Here is a 20,485-nt window from a genome sequence, read left to right as displayed (position 1 = left end):
TGGGGGTTTTTCCCAAAGCCAGCGCTGTGCTAAACAATATAATGTAAGTATATTGTTTTAATTGTTTTTATTTTCTGTATGTATCGCTCTCTGTTTGTTTATACACAGTATATGATTTACATTAAAGAATAATAAGATAAAAATTAGAATCAGAGTTGTTCTTTTAAACAATTTTAACTTTGCATTGGGTATTTTCAACATCACTCAACGCATAATAAAGCTCTGGAATCTGTTGCCAGAGGATTTGGTTAGTGCAGTTAGTTTAGCTGGGTTCAAAAAAGGTTTGGATAAATTCTTGGAGGAGAAGTCCATTAACTGCTATTAATCAAGTTTACTTAGGGAATAGCCACTGGGATCTTCTTAGTTTTTGGGTAATTGCCAGGTTCTTGTGGCCTGGTTTGACCTCTGTTGGAAACAGGATGCTGGGCTTGATGAACCCTTGGTCTGACCCAGCATGGCAATTTTGTATGTTCTTATATACTTTTGATGTGCTTGGTACTTAGCCAGACTTTTTGTCCAGGCAGAAACAGAGGCGCGGTCTGACAATGGGTGTCTGTGAAGCATTTGGCCCGGTCAGCTGCTTGGCAGAGCTACTCCCTTACTTGGTTCCAGAGCCAGCGTATGGTTTGTGCTGTCGACTGGGCTGCAGGTGAGGGTACACCCTACCCCTCTACCCACCCTACCCCTCTACCCACCCACCCCTAGGTTGGTTGTTCTAATATAGTCTACCTAAACACAATTGGCAACAGGATAAATTGGTAATTTAGTTGTTCCTTAGGTGTTATCCATCAGATAAATTTATCAAAATGAGGACTATCCAATGTAACCATTGTGGAGCATTTATTGTCAGGGAAGTCATCTGGAAACTTAGGGCTTGCCCTAAATGCTCAGAACTGTCTTCCTTGAAAAAAGAGCTGGCTGAAGATAATGCTGAATTGGAAGCAATAAAGAAAGTTTCAATCACTTGATATAATTCAGGAGTTAATCCCACATTACCACATAAAAACCAAATGTCAAAACCAAAGGGGTTTACAGTGGGCTCAGGCAGGATAAGACCTGTGACCCACAGACACCCATTCTTGACAGCTGTGCAGCCCACAAGATTACCCTCGCACTCACATAGAGCATTAATAAACTCAAAATATAGAATTATAGTGGGCTCTGGTAGAATCAGACCTGTGATGCAGAGACACACACTGTATCAAGTGCAACAAGTACAAAATGCCTTCTCTGTATTAAATACTGAGGAAGTTCTTGAGGAAAAGATTGAAATGTTATCTGAAAAGAGAGAAAAAAACCAATGCACACAGAAATTCCAGATCAGAAACCTAAGGAATAAGCTCACTGTGATGGATGGCTCTGACATCAGAGGCACTAATCCTTTCCCTTACACAAAGGCAAAGGGAAAAGTGGATAACAAAACTCAAATAAAGAGATCACAAAAGGAGACCAGAAACAGCAGTAACCTGAATGAAGAAAGCTGGAAAGCTATGAGCACAAATGCTCGTAGTTTGGGCAATAAAATCCCAGATCTGCAAGCCCTAATGGTGGAGGCAGACTTGGATGTTGTTGCTGTCACAGAAACGTGGTTTACGGAAACTCATGACTGGGATACAGCAATACCGGGCTTTAACTTGTTAAGGAAAGACAGAGAGGACAGGAAAGGGGGAGGAGTGGCTCTTTATGTCAGAAACAATATCCAAGCATCGGAGCTGCAAGGAAGATGGGGCAATGAAGAAGCACTATGGGCCAACCTAAAAAAAGATGGGACATCCATTTTTATTGGAGTGGTTTACAGGCCTCCAAACCAAAAGGAAGAGCAGGACAGAGATCTGGTTGAAGACATCCACAGGATAGGAAAGAAGGGAGAAGTGGTGATCGTTGGAGACTTTAATATGCCAGATGTAGACTGGAGAATCCCATCTGCAGAATCTAATAATAGTAGAGAAATAGTGGATGCCCTGCAAGTAGCTTTGTTCAAACAAATGGTTATGGAACCCACAAGAGAAGGAGCAATACTTGACTTAGTGCTCACTAATGGAGATAACATCTCTGATGTCCAAGTGGGCGCCCACCTCAGCACCAGTGATCACCAAACGGTATGGTTTAATATCACAAAAAAGATACGGAAAAGAAGCACAAAAACCCGAGTTCTGCAGTTCAAAAACACAAACTTTGATGAAATGGCGAAGTACCTGGAAGAAGAACTAAAAGGCTGGGAGAATGTGAGAGATGTGGATCAACAGTGGACCAATCTAAAAGGAGCAATTGCCAAGCCAACTAATCTATATGTTAGAAAAGTAAAGAAAAGCAAAAGAAAAATGAAACCTATCTGGTTCTCAAAGGAGGTGGCTGACAAAATAAAGGCTAAAAGAACAGCGTTCAAGAAATACAAAAGATCCCAAAGAGAGGAGCACAAAGAAGAATATCTGGTAGAAATGAGGGAGACAAAGAAATTAATCAAGAGAGCAAAAAGTCAAGCAGAAGAGAGGATTGCCAAGGACGTAAAGAGAGGTGACAAAACATTTTTCAGATACATCAGTGAAAAGAGAAAAGTTCAAAGTAATATAGTGAAATTGAAAGGTGGAAAGGATCAATGTGTGGAGAGAGACGAAGAAATGGCAGAAATATTAAACAAATACTTCTGTTCTGTGTTCACGAAGGAGGACCCTGGAGAAGGACCGTCCCTAGTTAACAAGATACTAGAGGGGAGTGGAGTAGATGTAACTCCATTTACAGTAGAAAATGTATGGGAAGAGCTGGGGAAACTGAAAGTAGACAAAGCCATGGGACCTGATGAGGTTCATCCCAGGATACTGAGGGAGCTCAGAGATGTGCTGGCGGGTCCGCTGTGTGACCTGTTCAATAGATCCCTAGAAACAGGAGTGGTGCCGAGTGATTGGAGAAGAGCTGTGGTGGTTCCGCTTCACAAGAGTGGGAACAAAGAGGAGGCTGGTAACTACTAGGGATGTGAATCGTTTTTTAACGATTAAAATTATCGTCCGATAATGTTAATATCGTCTTAAATCGTTATAGAACACAATACAATAGAAATTCTAACGATTTATTGTTAAAAATCGTTAAATCGTGTTAGTGCGCACTAACTCGAGTTAGTGCGCACTAACTAAAAATGATACAAATTGACACTTTCCAGGTCAGTAAAGGTCAGTTAGGAATGAATATGTGTTCCTATTGGCTGGCTGCCCTCTTATCTATTGATGTTAACCAGGTTCCCACTGAGGTGATGGTTGGGGGGATGGGAAATGGAAATGGAAACTCAGGAACACTAACAGAAAATGATACAAATTATTGACACTTTCCAGGTCAGTAAAGGTCAGTTAGGAATGAATATGTATTCCTATTGGCTGGCTGCCCTCTTATCTATTGATGTTACCAAGGTTCCAACTGAGGTGATGGTTGGGGGGATGGGAAATGGAAACTGTTGGTACTTGACAAAAAAAGTAATGTGATCAGTCAATATGACTAGAACCTGTGCCCTATTCCTGATACCAGGGGTGTTGTGATCTTCCTGCACTCAGTGCCCTATCCCTGATACCAGTCTGAGACAGCTCCCTCCCTGCATTACTAGTGAGAGGCTGGCTTCACAGACAGGGGGGAGCTGCCTGACCCTCACTCCTGACTTCCCCCATGTCCCAGCCAGTGAATGGTGTGTGGGTGAGGGGGGGGGGGGGGGGGAGGATGGTGAAGTCTGAGACAGCTCCCTCCCTGCATTACTAGTGAGAGGTTGGCTTCACAGACAGGGGGGAGCTGCCTGACCCTCACTCCTGACTTCCCCCATGTCCCAGCTAGTGAATGGTGTGTGGGTGACGGGGGGGGGGGGGAGGATGGTGAAGTCTGAGACAGCTCCCTCCCTGCATTACTAGTGAGAGGCTGGCTTCACAGACAGGGGGGAGCTGCCTGACCCTCACTCCTGACTTCCCCCATGTCCCAGCTAGTGAATGGTGTGTGGGTGAGGTGGGGGGGGAGGATGGTGAAGTCTGAGACAGCTCCCTCCCTGCATTACTAGTGAGAGGGTGGCTTCACAGACAGGGGGGAGCTGCCTGACCCTCACTCCTCCGGGGTATTGTGATCTTCCTGCACACAGTGCTCTATCCCTGATACCAGGGGTGTTGTGATCTTCCTGCAGGCAGTGCCCTATCCCTATTAATACCAGGAGTGTTGTGATCTTCCTGCACGCAGTGCCCTATCCCTAATACCAGGGGTGGTCCCACCACTGCTGCCAGCTCCCGCCATCCCCGTCACTCACCACGGCCCTCTCCGGCTTCCTCCATACCACAGGCCTCGCAGCATAGCTCCCGTTGGGGTTCTGTGTCTTCAGCTACCTTGGCCCCATCCCTGGGCCACACCCATTTCTGCTATTTTCAAACATTTTTCAAATACATCCAAAGACGAGAAAACCAGACCAAATTGCCTGGAAATATTAATGTTGAAACAGAGAGCAATGAATAAACTGTATTAAGACTTATTGGTTAAGGGTAGTAATCGCCACACCAGCAAGTTACTCCCATACACTAATTTCTTCATTTTCATTCAGTAGTCTTTAGGGATCCACTGAGTTTATCCCATGCCCCTTTGAATTTTTTCACTGTTTTTGTCTTCACCACTTCTTGAATGGCATTCCGGGCATCCACCACTCTCTCCATGAAGAAATATTTCCTGACATTGTTTCTGAGTTATCCTCCATAGAGATACATTTCGTGACCCCTAGTTATACTAATTTCTTTCTATCAAAAAATGTTTGTGAATTGTGCTTCAATAAAATCTTTCAGGTATCTGAAGGTCTGTATCATATCTTCCCTGCACCTTTTCTCTTCAAATGTATACATATTCAGATCCTTCAGCCTCTCCTCATAGGTCTTCTCATACAGACCCCACATGTCAGTAAATATTTCTTCATGGAGAGGGTGGTGGATGCCTGGAATGCCCTTCTGGAGGAGATGGTAAAGAGGAAAACTGTGAAAGAATTCAAAGGGGCATGGGATAAACTCTGTGGATCCTAAAGGCAAGATGATAGAAATGAAGAAAAGAATGCATGGGGGTAGCTTGCTGGTGTGGCGGTTACTATCCTTAACCAATAAACCTTCATACTCTTGATGCAACTCCATCATGGCTCTCTGCTTCAATGTCAGGAGGAAAAGAGGAATTGGATTTGAATGGTAATCAATGAGGGCCCTCACTTTTATAGTCTGGAGAAACAAATAGGTTTGGGGGTAGCTTGTTGATGTGGCAGTTACTATCCTTAACCAATAAGCCTGATACTTTGATGCAACTCCAAGACTGCTTTCTACTTCAACAGCAAGGCATAACCAGGAATTGGATTCAAACAGCAACCAATGAGGGCCTTAACATTTATGGTCTTGGAAACTGGTAAGCATGGAATAACCTACATGGTGCAGCAGATACTACCATAAGCTTACTGGGCAGACTGGATGGACCGTTTGGCCTTTTTCTTCCATCATTTCTATGTTTCTAGGTTTCTATGAACTTGAAACAATATCTTGACCTTTGTTCTCTAACCAATAGGCAGCCAATGTTGCTGTTGCAACATTAGAGGTTACATGTTCCCTTATGGGTCTACCTAGGATTAACTGAGCCTCCTGACGAAGCTTTAATACCTTCATTTGGCAGTGGAGAAAACATACATGAGTTACAATAGTCCATGGAAGAAAAAAGGAATGCCTGGACCACTGTATGAAAATCCTTCACTGACAGTATGTATCTGAGCAGGCACAATAAACTCAATTTAAATAAGCCTGACTTTAATATTGCACATATCTGTGATTTCAAGGACAACTGTGTATCTATAAGGAGTTAAGGACCCCTAAACTTTAATACAACTAAAGAAGGGAATATAAATTTCTTCAAGTTCAATACCTAATCAACCATCTGAAGGAGGCAAGCAATGCAACCAGATTACCTCAGTCTTGTCAATATTCACCTTTGGCCTACTTGCCTTCATCCATGAACTTATAACATGAAGAAATGGCAATGAAGAACGGTTCCAACTAAGACATTCTCAATAACCTGAAAAGAAGTATCAGATGACTGACTGTGTCAAAGACAGACAGTTTGTCAAGAAAAACCAGAATAACCAATCCTGCCTGAACCATTTCATTAAGTAAAAAGTCATGAAGATTTAGCAGCAATGTTTCCATACTATAGCTGAATCTAAACCCACATTGTTGGGAACTTAAAAAAAGATTATCAGTTAAGAAATACATTTAAGCTTTGCAACCATACTCTCCACGAAACCCAAAGACTTTGGTTTCCCGGAAACTGCTCTGCGGGTCAGACAAATTGCTCCACCAAATAAGAATGATTTAGCTGATTCAAGATTGCCTTTTCCGAAATCTTGGCTTTAAAACAAAGATTTGACATTTCTTGAGTTCGAAGAATGATCAATATCAAGATCACCCTTCTTAATTATAGGGCAGACTACAGCTCACTTCAACTTGTCAGGTAGCATTCTCTCTGAAAGGGAGAGATTAACAAGTATAGCAAGTCCACAAAGTTTTCCCTAAAATGATAAAGAATCCAAAAAGGCAGTCATCCAGCACACAACCAAAGGATTTCAACTTCATCATTATACCTATCATCTCTACTTTAGAAACATAGTATAATTCAGACCATACTGCAGATATCATTTGTGCACAACCTGTGGATTCCCACAAACCTTCAGATGACTCCACAGCCTGCACCCTGGGCTCACAAAAACTGCAAAAGCTTGACAATCAAGCTCTTCCCCTTGATCGACAATTCCCAGGTTACTTAGAAGAGCTTTTACCACTGTAAAAAGTAATAGATAATTATTTAGTAGGCTTGAATACAAGTTTCACCAAAAATTCCTCTCTGTTTATTAAATTCATTTCTATAAACACTTCTTGCTTCTTTAAACTCTGATCTAAATTGAGCAAGCAACATTTTATGCCAGTGTCTTTCAGCCTTTCGCATAGTCTGTGTTTTCAATGTTAAATCATGATTGAATCATGGCACTTGCTGATGCTTTTCTGAAGGGGCAACCTTCTCTATCATCATGCTCAAATCTATAGACAAAGCATCAATTAGTAGTGCTGAGGCAGACTCATATTTCAGGGTATCAAGAGTAGTTTGCATTCCTCATCAAACCTGACAGAGTCAATAACATTACTAATATTTTCTCACTCATCAGAGGATCCAGAACAGTAAATGAAAGCAAAACAAAAAAATATCTATCAATAGAATAGGTTCCACATATGTCTGAAACTAGGAAAGTGTATACTGGGTCCTCAGGGAGTATTAGAAGGTAAAGAATGTGCCTTGCATGATGTGTTGGAACATCTATTAACAGCCTGAAATTATGAGCTCACAACAGTTCAATATTATGTCATCCTTCTTGTTAATCAAACAAACATTCAAATACACCATGGACAAGATAAAATTGTTCATAATTACACTGCCATTGCAAAAGGGTATAGAGGACATATTAATGTGTTATAATGTTGAAGGTTGGTGATACTCCATATCTGGCCTCTTTTTTGGGAACCTCCCATATGACCTACACCCACTACCAGTATTTCATTTTCCCACACCTCATTCACCCCTCTTATCTCTCCATTAAAAGCCTTATCCAATGCCCAACTAACCCACTAAAAGACACAGCCCAAAGTAATAAATCAGTAACCCCATCCAACCCACCAACACCCCAACCCAGGAGCCAAGCCAAACAAAGGGGACAAGCAGTGAGTAAAAACCCCTTGCCAGCTCCAAATTCATCAAATAATGGTGTAGTCAAAACAGTAGTGAAACTGACAGTCTAGCAGGAAACAAGTCAATTACTAAGGCAAGTGGGCAAAATTAAAAAAAAGAAAAAAAAAAGACTTTCAAACTGATTCAGAGTTGGGTGCAAATATACACACTGAACCCTGAGGATGCTTAATAATGAAGCCGGGCAACTGTGAGTGAACTTCTTTATCAACTCCAATAACCCCAATTGAAAACATGATCAAGACAGTAACAGGCTAACAGACTAGGTCGACAATATCACTCTTCAGTACTTTGTTATATTTTTTAAACAGTAATAATATCAAACTTAACCTCAATCTCTGTGCGCACTACTGTTCACAGCAAGGGGTACACAAAAGGACATGCTCTTTCCTTTGGCTTAAGCCTGCCAAGCAAGGGTCCGCCTGGAAGGTAGCCCAGGCAACGCTGGCATTCTGGGAGAGAGGGCTTCAGCTCGTGGTTTCCCCAGCAACTTCTCAGACAGCTGGAGCTCTGAGTGGGAGTAAACCACTAATCCAGCTACTTTAAGAGCTTCATTTATTCACTGCACTCTGAGGTGAATAGACCAATTCCCCAATTATAACTCTTTAATTCATGTGGATTGGTTCTTTCCCTGTCAGTGAATTCTGGACAGAGATTGATCCTTTTCCTGTCAGCAAAGGGAGCATGGATAACATAGCTGGATGAAAAACTGAACTTTTGATTGGCTGTCTCATGGCATTCAAATAAAGACATTTTTTTTTTTTTTATCTTTGTGGAACTGTTAATTTTAAGATATATTCAATTTTATTTTGGTTTTAAAATATCCTCTGACATAGGTATTCATGGCAAAACATTGCCATAACGGACCTTTTTTTTAAAAAAAGGTTTTATAGATCCAGTTCTTTAACTACTGTTTTAACATTCTATTTATTTACATTAAATATTTAGTTTATTATTTCAATTGTGTCAAACTATTTGAAGTATGGCTGCACATCCTGTATAACTCTCTAAGAGTAGTGCTTTCATGTAGCTGTATCTTGTCCTTTCCTTCTCCAACTTTGTTGTTATAAATTTAAATTTGAGACATCTATCAGGAAAACCATTATAGGATTCTTGTATTAAAATAATTGCATGTTGCTTCATTGAACGATGAAGTATATCTGTGTAAGTAATGGAAACGTTGAAAGCCCTCTAGGGACAGGGAAATACCTATAATACCTGAATGTAATCTGCTTTGAAGAGTCTGAAAAAGTAGGCTATAAACTCACTAACTAGCTAACTAACTAACTAAATACTTTTTTCTGGCTTATTTGGACTTTGGTGATCATGGCCTACCTTGTGACTGTGACATTTTTGGCAGGTTACCACCTTCTGCACCATACGGCACCTGCTCTTTCACAGTGGTCTCACTTCCAGGTTCCAGGCCCAACCCTACTTAATTACTGCACACACTGGGGCAGGCTCACCCAGGGTGGTGTTGCTGTGAATATTTTGGGTGTATTTACTATAACTGTTCTTGCCACAGTTAAAATAAAATGCATTGAAAATAAGGCTATTACACAGATTTTATGGAGAATGGAAATGTCCTCTTGTATGTATACGTCTTTCTTTGCACTTTTGCTTTGGTCCCTGTCCTAGCAATAATACACTTTCATATATTTTCTATAAAGCAGAAATCCTTTGGTGTTTTGTTCAAGAGGGGCTTTTCCCTTCTCTATTACGTGGAGAGATTTGTGAGCAATACAATATTCATTGTTAATTCATGACATGCTCTCGGACATTCCAAAGCAACGCATCAGTTAATAATTAATAGGGTAGTCAAGTATAAGAAAACTAGTATCTTGCTGCCATTAAAGAAGGCTATTATATATTAAAGAGGTATTACAGAAACTGAGAATGCTTCCTATATTAATTTATTAAATGATATGAAATACTGAGTAAACACAGAAATCCAATAAACCTTTGGGAAACAAGTTTCTTAGCATTAAAGAGATGTACGGTATTATCTTTCAATCAATTTGCCAATCACCAGAACTATATGACAATAAAGAGCTGATGATGGTGTGTGTCAAGAAAATTGACTGGAAAAGAAAAAGGAAATAGTAGGGATGTGCACAGAAGAAAATGGGTTTTAGTTCATTAATTTGTTTCTTATGCCACCAAAATTTGTTTTGCTCATTTCAAATGTAACCCTTAGCAGGGTGTTTTAATTTCCAGGGCACCAAACTAATATATTTTTCTCCCGGGATGCTCCAGCTAGCTCTGCTCCCAGAGCTTGAGCTCTCTATCCCAGATGTATATTCTTTTTATGGGGGAGTATCGCCCAGACAGTGGTAAGAAAATCTTATGTGTGAGTGTTGGTAGCTGTGGCAACTCCAGTAGGCCAGAAACTGGGTACTAAATAATAATTTACTGATTAGTTAAAGGCAAACTAAAGTCCATTTTTAAATGTGTGCAGTTGCAGATGATTTTAATATAGTTAGGGTGTCTTTGCTTGGGTAGGTGTACTTTTCTTCAGCAAACTGGTTGAGCTACCCCTGGTGATGGAAAATGTGCACGAAAAGCTCTCCCAGTGGCTTAATCGGGATTCCTATGTCAGGGGTCCCCTTTTATCAAAGCAAAAACTATCCTACCTCGATCTCCAGATTCTCACCAACTATCCAGCCCTGTATCTTAGTCCCTTGGATGGAGATCCGGATGGGGTCTCTATTATCTTACTGGTCCTTTTAGATGTTCTGAAAAGGATGAATTATCAGGTTGAAAAGTCAGTGGTTCAGAAGCATCCTATTCCAGGCTGTCTCCCAGTGAGGAGAGGATGGCTCAGAAACCCTCCTCACAAACAAAAAAATAAATTAATTTTCTAATCAATTATCTTACCAGACTGGTGTTTTGCTGTCACAGGTGCTTGTCACATTCATGATGTGAATGGACTCACTGGTCTTCAGTCCCTGTCCTCTGAGTCCAGCCAGCAAGCTTGACCATTCACAAAGGGGCAGGGTTTAAACACAGTCCCTTCCAAGAATAGGATTATTCTCGCCTTCAATCATCTCACACAGCCAAGCCTGTCACTGCTATTTTGAAATATTTTATTGCTGTTTAAAATAAATTATAATTTTTTTTATGCATTCTTAATTATTGAAAATTATTCTATCCGTTAACTCTTCAGCAATATTTTTTGTATTAGTATGGACCTGGTATTAGTAGAACCTGGTATAATATATGCAGTCTTGCTTTTTCATAGATAGGATTGTTCCTGTTTGAGTGCTGATAGTTAGTAACGTTTTGGTACAGAACATTTACTATATCTTGTTGTCATTCAGTTTACTCTAGGCTTTCTGACGGCCAAATCCACACCTACATACTTTACAATATTCATAATGCCAAATGCATTCAAATGTCTTTTTTTGCTTGGTTTTCTGGGGGGCACTACAACAATGCATGCTACAGGGCCCAGCCAGTGCCATTATTCATGTAAGATGCCAGGGCCTCAGATGAGAAACATAAGAAATTGCCATACTGGGTCAGACCAAGGGTCCATCAAGCCCAGCATCCTGTTTCCAAATGTGACCAATACAGACTACAAGTACCTGGCAAGTACCCAAAAATAAACATATTCCATGCTACTGATGCTAGTAATAGAGGTGGCTATTTTCTAAAGCAACTTGATTAATAGCAAGTAATAGACATCTCCACCAAGAAATTATACAAACCTTTCTTAAACTAGGCTACATAAACTGCACTAACCACATCTCCTGGCAACAAATTCCAGAGCTTAATTGTGCGTTGAGTGCAAAATAATTTTCTCCAATTGGCTTTAAATGTGCTACATTCTAACTTTATGGAGTACCCCCTAGACTTTCTATTATCTGAAAGAGCAAATAACCAATTCACCTTTACCCATTCTAGACTGCTCTGGATTTTAAAGACCTCTATCATATCCCCCCTCAGCCAGCTCATCTCCAAGCTGAACAGCCCTACCCTCTTTAGTCTTTCTTCATAGGGGATCTGTTCTATCCCCTTTATCATTTTGGTTGCTCTTCTCTGTACCTTCTTTATCGCAACTATATCTTTTTAGAGATGTGGCAACCAGAATTGTACACAGTATTTAAGGAGCGGTATCACCATGGAGTGATATAGAGGCATTATGACATTTTCTGTTTTATTCACCATTCCCTTCCTAATAATTCCTAACATTCTGTTTGCTTTTTTGATTGCCGAAGCACACTGAGCCAATGATTTCAATGTATTATCCAGTATGACAGCTATATCTCTTTCCAGGTGGTAGCTCCTAGGAACCTATCACCGTGTAACTACAGCATGGGTTATTTTTCCCTATATGCATCACCTTGCACTTATCCACATTCAATTTCATCTGCCATTTGGATGCCCAATTTTCCAGTCTCTCAATGACCTCCCTCAATTTATCACAATTTGCTTGTGATTTAACTATTCCGAATAATTTTGAATCATCTGCAAATTTTGTTACCTCACTCGTCATATTCCTTTCCATATCATTTATAAATATATTGAAAAGCACAGGTCAAGTACAGATCCTTGAGACACTTTACTGTTCACCCTTTTCCACTGAGAAAATTGTCCATTTAATCCTACTCTCATTTTCCTGGCTTTTAACCAGTTTGTAATCCATGAAAGGATATCACAACCTATTCCATAACTATTTACTTTTCTTAGAACCCTCTCATGTGGAACTTTGTCAAATGCCTTCTAAAAATCCAAATACACTACATCTACTGGTTTACCTTTAGCTACATGTTTACTAACCCCTTTAAAAAAGTGAAGTAGATTTGTGAGGCAAGACTTGCCTTGGGTAAAGCAATACTGACTTTGTTCCATTAAACCATTTTTTTTTCTATATGTTCTGGGATTTTGATCTTTAGAACACTTTCCACTATTTTTCCTGGCACTGAAGTCAGGCTAACTGGTATGTAGTTTCTTGGATTGCCCATGGAGCCCTTCTTAAATACTGGGGTTACATTAACCACCCTCCAGTCTTTAGGTATAATGGATGATTTTAATGATAGGTTACAATTTTTAACTAATATATTGGAAATTTCAATTTTGAGTTCCTTCAGAACCCTGGGGTGTATACCATCTGGTCCAGGTGATTTACTGCTGCGCATCCCAGCTGCGTGAGTGCCGCGACTGTGCCTGCTCACCTCGCTAGCTCTGGTCCCACCAGCTTGGGGGGGCCTCCAGACCCCCACAAGACTTGCCAAAAGTCCATCGGGGGTCCGGAACGATCTCCTACCGCAAATCATTTTCCGTATGGAAAATGGCACCGGCCGTACGGCAACACGATTCGACTGCAGAAGGTCGTTCCGTACCCCCGCTGGACTTTTGACAAGTCTTGTGGGGGTCAGGAGGCCCCCCCAAGCTGGCCAAAAGTCCCTGGGGGTCCAGCGGGGGACTGGAACGACCTCCTGCAGTCGAATCGTTTTTCCGTACGGAAAAACGATTCGCGGTAGGAGATTGCTCCCAGACCCCTGCTGGACTTTTGGCAAGTCTTGTGGGGGTGAGGAGGCCCCCCCAAGCTGGCCAAAAGTCCCTGGGGGTCCAGCGGGGGTCCGGAAGCGATCTCCTATGCTCCTGACGTCGGGGGACAAAAAAACAAAATGGTGCCGGCGCTACCTTTGACCTGTCATATGACAGGTCAAAGGTAGTGCCGGCGCCATTTCTACAACGCACGGAGGACCGGGAGTAAAAGATCACACCGGGACCTTTCCTCTGGACCCCAGGTAATTTAAGGCATTGGGGGGGGGGATTTATTTTAAAGGGTCGGTGTGGGTTTTAGGGTTGTTTTAGTGTGCTGGTTTTCCCGCCCTCCCCCTTCCCCTCCCCCCCCCCACTGAACCCCAGGTAATTTAAGGCATTTTGGGGGGGTTCGGGAGGGTGGGGGATTTATTTTAAAGGGTCGGGGTGGGTTTTAGGGATGTTTTAGTGTGCCGATTTTCGATTTACACGATTTACACGATATTTAAAAAACCCAAACTGCGACGATCCGATTCCCTCCCCCTCCCAGCCGAAATCGATCGTTAAGACGATCGATCACATGATTCACATCTCTAATAAATACCTATCTAGAATGAGGGTATCATGGGTAGGTTGTCTCTCTCTCTCACAGCTTAAACATGGTTCCCCAGTAGTTGTATGTAAGAAATACATCATTTCTGGTACTTATCACAAAGTACAAAAAAGTTATCACAATTGGTGCTAATATAGCATTTCACATAGGTATTAGCATAAAGTGCTTATTACCATAAACACACCCCTTTTCCTATTGCATGCAATATTTAGTGCATTTTGATAAATGCAGGCCTTAGTTGGAGGAGATGATTTGTTGATGATATTTTAAATACAAATAAATTCATAATTTATAAATAATGATGGTAATGAGCAATATCATTGCATTTCTTATTTTGGTTGGTAATGTATCCTCATCTCCTGTATTCGTGTATTACTTGAATGTATTTTGAAACATTTAAAAAAAAAAAAAAAGCCTGATTTTTTTATGCAACTCGACATTGCTCTTTGTTTCAATGGCAATGGGTAATGGTGAATTGGATTCAAACAGCAGCCAATGAGGGCCCAGCTTTAACAGTCTGGGAATCTGTTAAGCATGAGGGTAATCTGTACTGCATGGCAGATGCTGCTGTGGGCTTGCTGGGTAGACTGATGGACCATTTTGATCCATTTCTGTCATCATGTCAATGTTCCTATGTTTCTATTTTAAATTTACTGTATATTTATAAAAAAAAATAAAAAAGACCTGAGTGTACATATTGTTTTGTATTGTTTTATATATTTTGTATACTTATGCATTTTATATATTTTGCTGTAATCCACTCAGCACAGCTGTTCTGCTATGGATGGAATAGAAATGTTATCAACAAATAAATCCACTAATTAATTTTGGTTTTGGGAGCTGCCCACTGTCCTGGAATGTACTATTCTTCCTGCTGGGCTTCTGGCACATTTTGGGCTATCTAGGGGTGGGGATTTGTCACATAACCTTTTTTTTAAGAAAGAGAAGAGGTGGAGACTCTGCTACATTTTATTTAATCTTGGGGGATGGGAATGGGTAGAGACTGGTTGCTAATCAGCCTGCATATTTGTTTCTGGAGTGCAGAAAAAGGGAATTGACAGCTGCTATATCAATTACATTTCATTTAATCTTAGAGGATGGGGGAATTGACTGCTGTTTGACACCCTAGATATTTAATCATATTGGTCAATATTCAAAATCACATGTGTGACAAAGTTACCTGGATAACTTTATCTGAGTATATTCAGTGGCACTTTTACCCAGTAAGTGCCACTGAATATTGGGTTAAAGTTACACACATAAAGTTATCCGGGTAAATTTGCTTCTTTTGGGCTTTTGAATCCTGACCTCATTATTAGTGATGTACATTTGAAATAAATAGATAAAATGGGATGAATGAGCCTATTATCAGTTAATTTGAAATGATCCAAATCTGAGCCAGCAAAAGCAAACATTTTTATTCTTATTCATTTTTGGAAAATAGTGTACACTATTTGCTAAAAATAATTAAAAATGAAAACATGAAAATGTTAGAGCCCAAGAAAATGAAAAATGAAAACAAAAAATAATAGCAAATGAATGAACCAAAAATTCAATATTTTCTTCTGCACAGCCCTATTGTCATATCTTTGGAGGAGGTGATCACAACCAAATGTAAGAGAAACACAATAGACCAAATCGGTTGAATCTAGAAGTCAATGGAGACCGTCAGCTGTCTGCTGTCAGCAACTGACAGTCCTGTCCTTTTTTGTCCCATTTTAATTGATATGATAGTATAGGTGGAAGAAAGAACTGTCAGCTGCTAGTTTATAATGTGTCACAGAGATGTAGATTCTATTAATTTGACCTATTGTGACCCTGCTTATATTTGATGGTAGCCATTTTTTCTAAAGTTATCATGTGATATGTCTGATGGGCAATTACTGTTCGGTAGCAAATTGCTCATTTTTAGCAAAAGTTTTAGAAAAGGTGGTACTGGTTTAGTTGACTAGACTTGTGAAGGAACAGTGTTTGCTGAATGAGTGTCAATCAGGGTTTTGCCCCGGTTACAGTACAGAAACTGTGCTGGTAGCATTGAATGACACTATTGGGGAGAATTTATATAGAGAAAAGATGGTGGGTTTAGTTTTACACACAGTTCTCTGCTCAGCATGATAAAATTAGTGATGGAAAGGTCTAACCAAATACAATGACTTCAAACAATAACCCACTTCCTCAATCACAATACTCTTATGACGCTACTGTGGATTTTGGACCATCATACTAGGCATCATTGTGTGGTGTAAACAGCCAATGTCACTCTGTCTTATATATAATCAGTAGCGGTACCCGGCCACGTGTTGCAGTGGCAGAGTTAGGTTCTTTACCCTCCCTCCCCCTTCCCCTTGCTCATTTACCTCAGTCACTCATCCTCCTCCCCCTTGGTCACTCACCCCCCCTTCTCTCCCCTGTCCCCACTCCAACTCTCTCCCCTCACACTCACCTCTCCCCTCATTCTCACTCCCCTGACACTCACCTCCCTCCTCATTCTCCCTCCCCTCACTGTCACCTCCCCTGCCTACTGCCTACCCTTCAGATCAGAAAACCTTTGTCTTTCTATTTCTGTGGGAACCCCCCCCCCACCCAAACCCCCCCCCAATCCCAACTCTTTAAATCAAATAATAACCCCCCACCCTCCTGCCCCCTCCCAAGACCTGGTAAATTAAAATTGTTGGTGCTACATGTGGTCTGTCCCTGGGCATCTGTGCGCGTTATGTAGCCAAATAGGGGAGTGCCTAACCAAATTTGCACTTCCAAATTTGTTTTGTGGTGTGGGGAGGGCTATTTTGGTGAGTTCCTGAGATCGTGCAAGTTTAGTGTATGTATTTGTGTGTGAACCTCCCCCTTCCCCCAAAAAACAACCGTATGAGAAAAGTTCTCTTAAACTAACCACCCCACACTCTCCTGTCCCCCCTTCCCCAGCCCTGCAAAAAACAATAACCCCCCTGCCCCCCCCCAGAGTTACTGAATGAATGAAACCTGCCCCCCCTCGTGACCCCTCCCCAAGATGTTCACAATAAATTCATTACCACCCCCCACCCTCCAGACCCCCTGAGACCTGATAAAAATGTCTGTCGGTGGAGCGGGCGTTCAGGAGCGGTCCAGGAGCGATGAATTGGCGTTGGTCCATCGGCTGCGAGCACTGAAACAGGGTTCCGACGGCCCTTTGCCCTTACTATGTCAGTGGGGTGGAGCAATGGCAGCGGTAGGTCCTCTGACATAGTAAGGGCAAAGGTCCACCGGCTGCCAGTCCTGAAAATGGCGCGGAGGGGCCCTCGCCCTTACTATGTCACATGGGCTACTGCCGCCATTGGTGTCCCCGAGTGGCATAGTAAGGGAAAGTGTCATCGGCGCCATGTTGAGTGCTGGCAGCCGATGGCCGTAGCGCAGAAGATGTGTCCCGGACCGGTCCTGGCCCCCCGCTGGAGCCTCCCGGACTTATGTCAGGTTTTGTGTGTGTTGTGAGGGCCTGGGATGTAAATACATTTGGCATATGTGTGGAGGGTGTGAGGAGGGTGCTTTTGTGTGTGTTGGGAGGCTGTGGGAAGTAAATCAATTTGGCATGTGTGTGGGGGGCGTGAGGAGGATGGTGGGTGTATTTTATCTGTAAAGGAAATAGTTATCTTCCGGCGAAAAAAGTGCACAAATGTGTTAAAATGGAAGTGAAACATGGACCTGGACTGGCGAAATGATTAGTGTAGTGTGTGTTAGTGTAAGGTGTAACAGATGGCTCTTACGTCCAGCAGATGTCGCTGTTTTCTCGAAAAAAAATTTAAACCTATTTTACCTGTCACAGGTGTGACATATCTGTAATGTAAGTACAGAAGAACCTTCCTGTAAGCGAAGTGAAGGCTGTGTCCAAATTTGAAAGCAATCGGTTCAGTGGTTTATGAGATTAGCAATTTTGTCCAAACTATTTAACATTTTTATTTATATAGATAGAAGATGTGATGTGTGGGGGATGGGTGTCTATGAATATGATGTGTGGGGGATGGGTGTGTGTGAATGTGATATGTGGGGGATGGGGGTATGTGAATGTATTTATAATGTGATGTGTGGGGGATGGGTGTCTGTGAATGTGATGTGTGGGGGATGGGTGCGTGTGAATGTAATGTGTGGGGGATGGGTGTGTGTGAATGTGATGTGTGAGGGATGGGAGTATGTGAATTTATTTATAATGTAATGTATGGGGGATGGGAGTATGTGAATTTATTTATAATGTGATGTGTGGGGGATGGGTGTGTGAATGTGATGTGTGGGGGATGTGTGTGTGTGAATGTGATGTGTGAGAGATGGGAGTATGTGAATTTATTTATAATGTGATGTGTGGGGGATGGGAGTATGTGAATTTATTTATAATGTGATGTATGGGGGATGGGAGTATGTGAATTTATTTATAATGTGATGTGTGGGGGATGGGTGTGTGAATGTGATGTGTAGGAGATGGAAGTATGTGAATTGGTTAAAAAATAAGGACCAGCGGGCTTGTCTGTGGTTCAAGCATTGCACATGACGTAAGTATTTGAGGTTTTTGTAGTCAGTGTAAACAGTTATATAATGTGCACCCTCGAGCCATGGGAGCCATTCCTCAAACAACAATTTGATTGCTAGTAGCTCCTTGTCTCCTATCCCGTAGTTTTGCTCGGCAGGAGAGAAGCACCGAGAGAAAAAGGAACACGGGTATAAGGTGTGAGTGTCACTATGTTGACTAAGGACAGCACCAACTCCGACGTCCGAAGCATCCACCTCGACAAGGAAAGGTCATCGGGGATATGGGTGGCATAGACATGGCTCTTGCAGGAATGCCTTTTTGAGTTCCTGGAAGGTGATCATGGCTTCTGGAGACCACTGAGAGGGATTGGCTCCCTTTCACATCATGGCAGTAAGAGGCATGGTCAAGGTAGAATTGTGATGAATGAACGATCTGTAGTGAATCTGAGGAATCTTCACAGAGTCTTAAGACCAGTAGGTTGGGGCCAATCTCGAATACTTTTGGTTTTTTGTGGATCCATTTAGAACCCCTAGCTGGATACCACATAGCCTAAAAAGGGAATAGACTCCTGATGAAATGAGCATTTCTCTAATTTGGCATACAGGTGGTTATCTCTTAGTCTCTGAAGAACATTAGCGACATGCAATTAATGACTCTGGAGGTTTTGGGAAAAAAACAGTATGTCATCTAAATACGCTACTACACGGCTTTACAGCTTGTCCCTGAAGATCTCATTCCTCATGTTTTGAAATACAGCCGGGGCGTTGCAAAGGCCAAAGGGCATGACTAAATATTCAAAATGGCCATCGCAGGTATTAAACGCCATCTTCCATTCATTGCCCTGGCGTATTCAGACCAAATTATATGCCCCTCTAAGGTCCAGCTTCATGAATATTTTGGCTCCCTGGAGCCTATCAAAGAGTTTAGAGATTAATGGCAATGGATATCAGTCCTTCATTTAAGCCACGGTAGTCTATACATGGGCGAAGGGATTCGTCCTTCTTACCCACAAAAATGAATCCGGCTCCGGCAGGAGACTTAGAAGGCCGAATGAAGCCCTTTGCCAAGTTCTCGTAAATATTGGCAGACATAGCCTTGGTCTCTGACAGAGAAAGTGGTTATACCCTTCCTCTGAGAGGCTCGGAATTGGGTACTAAGTTTATGGCACTGTCAAAGGATCAGTGAGGTGGTAGAGTGTCTGCTGTTTCTTAGAAAATATATCGTAATAAGAAGAGTACTGCAGAGGTAGGCCCAGAAGGGAGGTGGTAGTGGTCAGGCAAAGCATAGGAGTTACCACCTCTAAGCATTTTCTATGGCAAGCTTTTCCCCACTGGGACAATTCTAGGGTACTCCAATCGAATTGGGGTGAGTGCATCTGTAACCATGGCAGTCCGAGTACCACCAGATGTATTGCCTTATCCAGGACTAGAAAAGATATGGTCTCTGAGTTTAGAGACCCCGTGCAGAGATGAATAGGTTGAGTAGAGTAAGAGATCCCACCAGGTAATGGCTCGCCATGTATGGATGACAATAGTAGTGGAATAGGTGCAGGGGCGGATTGAGGGAAAATAGTGGCCCGGGGGATTTTTCTCCATACTGGCCCATGGGTACCCAATTACATATACACTATAATTTACATATATATGTACACAACCCTATATTTCGGCATGGTCCTCCCGTATCAACACAGTACTATTTGCCAACACTCAAAGAATAACAACCCCACCTATGAAAAAGAATACCACAAATATTACACCAGAATCCAAAATATCAATACACCTCCTATTAGGAAAACAGAACAGGCCAAGCTACTACACAGATCCCTACAGAGAAACCACATGCTAAAAGAATGCTTCATCTCAGTCTTTGCATGCAGAACACAAACTCTCACCAAATACAGAATACAAAATGAAGGAGCACAAATGACAAAAACTGAAATGGAAACTCCAAGAAGCCAGACTCCGAGTATTAACAATAGAAAAATAGAACCACCATTCCTCATAAAACAAATAAAATCAAGAAACAAAGCATCAGTTATAATAGTAAAACCATAATAAAAGAATATTTTAAAACTACTGATAAATAGAATTTCTATTAATTAAAATCATATACATTTTTTACAATAT

Source organism: Rhinatrema bivittatum, chromosome 5 (assembly GCF_901001135.1).
Source record: "Rhinatrema bivittatum chromosome 5, aRhiBiv1.1, whole genome shotgun sequence".
In the NCBI taxonomy this organism is placed as follows: Eukaryota; Metazoa; Chordata; class Amphibia; order Gymnophiona; family Rhinatrematidae; genus Rhinatrema; species Rhinatrema bivittatum.
The sequence above is the reverse complement of the archived record's forward strand: the minus strand, read 5'-3'. Positions refer to the sequence as shown.